The sequence below is a fragment of the Euphorbia lathyris genome, chromosome 2, assembly GCF_963576675.1.
Source record: "Euphorbia lathyris chromosome 2, ddEupLath1.1, whole genome shotgun sequence".
NCBI classification, from domain to species: domain Eukaryota; kingdom Viridiplantae; phylum Streptophyta; class Magnoliopsida; order Malpighiales; family Euphorbiaceae; genus Euphorbia; species Euphorbia lathyris.
In genome coordinates this window covers 114,932,050-114,938,049 of record NC_088911.1, presented here as the reverse complement: position 1 = coordinate 114,938,049, position 6,000 = coordinate 114,932,050, and positions in this window count along the sequence as shown.

Genomic DNA, 6,000 nt, shown 5'->3' with positions numbered 1-6,000 from the left:
TGTCCGGTCGTGTACAAGTCAAATATCTGAGACTTCCGATCAAGCTTTAGAATATTGTTGGATTGACTTTTTCTCCTCGTTCATCTTTGATCAATTTGATTCCACATTCGACCGATGTACTGCTAGAATTATAATTTTCCATGTTGAACTTTTCCAAGATCTCCTTTGCAAAGCCACTTTGAGAAATAAAATTACATCGTCGTTCTGCTTCACTTCAATGCCAAGATAATATGACATTGGAGCAACTTCAGTCATTTCAAATTTATGAGCCATTGTCTCCTTGAACTCCTCAAACATCTTAGGATTGTTCCCTATAAAAATGAGATCGTCCACATACAAATAAACAAGTAACATATCTTCATTTTTCACTTAAGCATACATGGCATATTCATGTGGCCATTTGACAAAACCATTTTTTAAAAAATATTTGGCAATACGACTGTTCCAAGCATGTGGTGCTTGTTTTAGATCATAAAGTGTCTTTTTTAATTTTAACATTTTATTTTCTTGGCTTTCTACAATTTACACATGTGGTTGCTGGATATAAATTTCTTCCTCCAAATATCCGTTGAGAAATGCTGACTTGACATCCATTTGATGAATTTTCCACCCATATTGAGCAGCTATTGAAATCACTAGTCTGATACTCTCCATTCTTGCAATGAGAGTAAAAACTTCATTATAGTCAATTCTGGATCGTTGGATGAACCATTTTGCCACCAATCTTGCTTTGTGTCTAACGAATTCACCATTTGCATCCTTCTTCGCTTTCAACATCCATTTAACTCCAATGATTTTTTGACCGGCTGGAAGTATGGTCAGCTCTCACGTTTTATTTTTCTCAATGGATTGAATCTCCTCTTCCATGGCTTTTCTCCATTTTCCATCCTTCATGGCTTCTTCTGCATATGTTGGTTTATCATTAATAAAATGAAAATAAAAGGTTGGCTCATCATTATAAAAAATTCCAACACGTTTTAATTTTTTCTGTATTTTCAAAGGAAATTAATCTGAACTTTCTTCATCATTGGAAGGCAATTTTGAACTGGATGAGCTTGCTGTTGTCGAACTGGATGCTGAATTTGGTGGTGGTGTTGTGGATGTGACTGTCGCTGGTTCTTCTTGATCATCATCCATGAAAGGATAAAAATTGTAGTTGTTTTGCTTGTTGACACTCTAGTCCCAAACTGCTTCTTTGTCAATGGTGACATCTCTGTTGATGATAATTTTTTGCATCTAAAGACTGAACATTTTGTACCCTTTGGAATGTTCTGAGTATCCCATGAATAAGTATTTCTTGCTTTTGTCATCTAGCTTCTAGTACATGGACATGTGCAACACTGCCAAAAACACGTAAATGACGAATACTTGGTTTGATCCCGCTCCATACGTCTTGTGGCATTTGATCCTAGACACTGGTAGTTGGAGATTGGTTTAATAGGTAGACATCATAGTCTACTGCTTCAGTCCACAACTCTTTTGGCAAAGTTTTACTTTTTAGCATGCTTCTCACCATATTGAGCATAGTTCTATTCTTGCTTTCAAGAACACCATTTTGTTGAGGTGATCTTGGGACTGAAAGGAAATGGCGAATTCCATGTTCTTCAAAAAATTCCTTGAATGAATTGGACAAATATTCGCCACCTCGGTCTGATCTGAACGCCTTAATGAAATGGCTGCTCTCTTTCTCCACAAGCGCTTTGAATTTTTTAAACGCGCCAAAAACTTCTGAATTTTCCTTCAAAAAATACACTGAACTTTTTCTACTATAATCATCAATGAAAAATATAAAATATTTATTTTTACCCAGTGACATTGGTGTAATTAGTCCACACACATCTGTATGAACTAGCTCAAGTGGTGCCTTTGCTATTGACATGGACTCTTTTGGAAAACTGGTTCTGAACTGTTTTCTAACAAAACATCCTTCACACAGTTGATAAGGTTGATCAACGGGAGGTGGGCCATTCACCATTTTCATCTGACCCAACATTTGGAGTCACTAGTACAGAAATAGCCTACGGCCACGCCTTATTGGCTACGGTTATTTAGAAAACCATGGCTACAGGTAATTAGAGTCGGTTATTTAAAAACCGACTCAAATAAATACGTTATTAGGGTCGGTTTTTTAAAAAAAACCGACTTTAAATGTGATTTTTAAAAATGGTCGGCGGTTTGGCCGGTCATTGGCTTCGGTTCTTATTGAACCGAGGCCAATGGCCCAATAATCAGCCACGGTTTACGTTAAACCGAAGCTAATTAGTCAGTAATTGGCGTCGGTTCCCCTTGAACTGACGCCAATTACTAGGTTAATTTGGCACCAGTTACTAGATTAATTGGGTCGGTCCAAAAGAAAACCGACGCCAAAATCTCATTAGAGTCGGTTAATTAAATAACCGACTCTAAAGACCCAGTTAAGCACATATCGTGCTCCTCCTTTCTTCTACTCTCCTTTTGCGCAACCTAGTAGCGTTCTCTTCCTTCCTCTCCTTAGCTCGGTTTGAAGTTTCATCCACTGGTTTCGTTCGTGTTTCGATTATGGCAGAAGCAAATAAGCTATCACAAATTTTATATCCAGAACCCTAACAAAAATTTCATCTGGTGCCTCTCTACTGCTTACCTAAAACGAAAAGGAAGAATCAGTCCTCGACCTGAGCTCAGATTAGGAGGAGAAATTAATCATTATCTCCAAATCGGTAATTGCATTCTCAAGTAAGTGTTTATCCCAAAGGTCTTTTTCTTTTGAATCTCTCTATCGTGTTTTGTTTTTTGTTTCGAGGAAATTAGGGAATTAGAATTAATTTGGACTTTTTGTGTTCGCTTCACCTCAGTTACAATCTCGGAATTGTTGATTGAATGACGTTCTAATGGAAAAACTAGTGTATTTTGAAAATTGCATCGCAATTTAATCTTTCGTTCCTGTTCGATTTTAAACAGGAGTTCGTGCTTCCTAGTTGTTTTAACCAATATGCCTGGTTCATCCCTATTTTTAGGGTTAAGGTGAACCACCCCCACTTTATCCTTTGTAAGATCTCCTTGCCCTACTGGTGACCTTCAATCTACCATTTAATTGCATGACTGGAGTTTCCCGATTGGCTCCCCCTTCATTGTCGCTGCATTTCAGAAAAGTTTTCTTCATTTGAGGTAAGTCATGGAAATTGGGTTCTTCAAATTGATTTGAATGCCTTGCATTCCTAATTATGCTATGCTGAAAGAAGGATACCAATGTTTACCATTGTAATTTTCGTTATAGAAAACTGTAGTTTATGTCTTTATCTGTAGTATTTATCTGTTTTATTTCATTTTGTTTGGCTATGATAACTCGGGGTTATGTGTAATTTAGAGTGTTATTTATCTTACATGGTACTTGTGTTGATTTGATCGACTAATCTTGCTTTAACTTTATGTTATCTTTCTCTTCCTTTTGTTTTGTTCATTTTTTTCATTTATAATTGTGTCAGGAGTTGTTTTCTATTTTAACTTTTTTTCTCCATGTTTGGGTTGCTTCTTCAGTTAATAGGGAACACACCAATGATATATCTTAACAATGTAGTAGATGATTGTGTAGCTCGTATTGCTGCCAAGCTGGAAATGATGGAACCTTGCAATATGTTAAATTATCCCTACTGTGTGGGATTTTGACATTCTTGATGAAGTAATACATGTAAGACAATATGCTTACTCTTCTCTTGGTTTTTATTGGAAAAAAGGCATGCATCATGTTTTCCACTGGAGGTGATGATCACAAAGTCAATTGACAGCTACATCACACTTTGAGGCCTTAGCATACAATTGATGATCCTGCAAAAGTTGAAACACCAATTCTAGATGGCACAAGTGAGTTTCAACTGTAGTACTGTAAACTAGTATGTCATCAAAAAATACTAGGACAAAATGCCTTAGATAAGGTTGAAATATAGTGTTCATCAAAGATTGGAAAGTTGTTGGCGCATTAGTCAAGCCAAAAGGCATAACTAAGAACTCATAGTGACCTGAGTGTGTCCTAAAAGCAGTTTTCTGTACATCAGAAATTCTCATCCTAATTTGATGATATCCTGCTCGTAGATCAATCTTAGTGAAAACACAAGCCCCCCTTTAATTCATCAAGTAATTCTTGTATTATGGGAATGGGAAATTTATCCTTAATAGTGATCTTGTTGAGCTCTCTGTAGTCAACACAGAATCGCCATGTTCCATCTTTCTTTTTAACCAATAGTACAGGTGAGGCATAGGGGTTGTGGCTAGGTTGTATCACCCCTGAGGCTAACATTTCCCCCACTAGCCTTTCTATTTCATTTTTCTGATGGTGAGAGTAACGATAAGGTCTGACATTTACTGGATCAGTTGAGGACTTCAGGGGAATAGCATGGTCATGTGTTCTATTTGGAGGTAAGGTTGTTGGTGTTTGGAATATGTGTTGGAATTTGTGAATTAGAGGTAAGAATTTCGGTGGTGCTTGGGGTAAATCCATAGATTCCTCTTCTGCTTGGCTTAAAGAAGATTGGCATTTGTGGTCCATTTCCTGTACTGACATTAAAAACAGGCTAGAGGTCACTCCTTTCCATCCCTTAGAAACAAGTCGATTTACAGACTTAAGTGACATTAATTTAAGGGTTCCAGATTCTGAAACTCCCTTAAGTTCAACCTGCTTATCATCTTTCATAAGCAATAATCTATTTGCATCAAAATCAAAAGTTATTGGTGAGTAAGTTCTCATCCAATCTACACCCAGAATCATATCATAATCACTACGGTCAAGTAGTCTAAGGTTGAAGGAAAACCTGTTATTGTGCATAGACCATGTGCATTGATTGCATTTATACCTCACTAAGAGTTGTCTCCCATCTGCAACTGAGACTGCTGCTGGTGGAACCTCTGACAATGGTAATTTAACTTCCTTAGCTAGGTTTTGATCCAAGAAACTGTGAGTGCTTCCACTATCTATCAATATCATGATAGGTTTCTGCTTTAAGGTACCCTTAAGCTTTAGAGTTCCATTAGCAAGGCCTCCATCTAAAGCATTAATGGAAAGAGTGATCTGCTCTTCCTCCTTGGCTCCATCTTCCTTAAGATCCTCCTGGTTCTCTATGTTTTCTTCCTCTATTTCATCTGGACTGTCCTCAGCATTGAGAACATTAAGCTTCTTGTTGGTACATTGATGACCAGGGAAATACTTATCCCCACATTTGTAGCATGCTCCAAGAGTTCGTTTGAAAGTTGTGTTTTGGTATGGTTTAGATTCAGGCAATCTAGTAGTGGGTGTAGTATAGGTGTTGTTGGAAACAGGGTATTTGGTAGGTCTAGATGCACTGGGAACCCAAGGTCTAGTAGGAATTGGGGATCTAAAATTGGGTTTGGGCTTGATTAATTCCAAGAGATCTTTTATATGAGATTCCTGATACTTGGCCTGTTTTATAGCTTCATACAAGCTATCAGGTTCAAGTTTCCTCACTGCAGATCTGACCTCTAGTTTGAGTCTAGTGAGAAAACTAGATACATAGTATGATTCTGTGATGGTGGGATGCTTCTTCTCCATTCTCAGTTTGATAGATTCAAACTGATCTTGATAAGCAGCCACAGTGGTCTCCTGTGTGAGTTTCTCAATCTACTGTACTACATCATCCACCTCCGTTTCTCTGAAACGCTTCTCCACTTCCTCTACAAATTCATTCCAGGTCACATTTGAGTGACTAGGAATCCAGTTCCTGAACCATTTCTCTACTCTGCCCTGCAAGTAGAGCCCAACTAGTTGAATCCTTCTAGATTCTTCAACTTCGAAAAGTTGGAAATACTTGGTGCATTTGCTCACCCATAGCTCCACCTCAGTTCCATCAAAAGATGGTAAATCACATTTAGGAAGCAACTTGTTAAATGGAAGGTTTCTTGGCTGGTTTCCATCTCCAGTTTTAGAACCAGGGCCACTACCTAGGATTCCCCGTTCTAGGTTAGTAAAATGTTTTTCGGGGTTTGAAATTTGGTTAGATGAAGATGGGGAGGGAA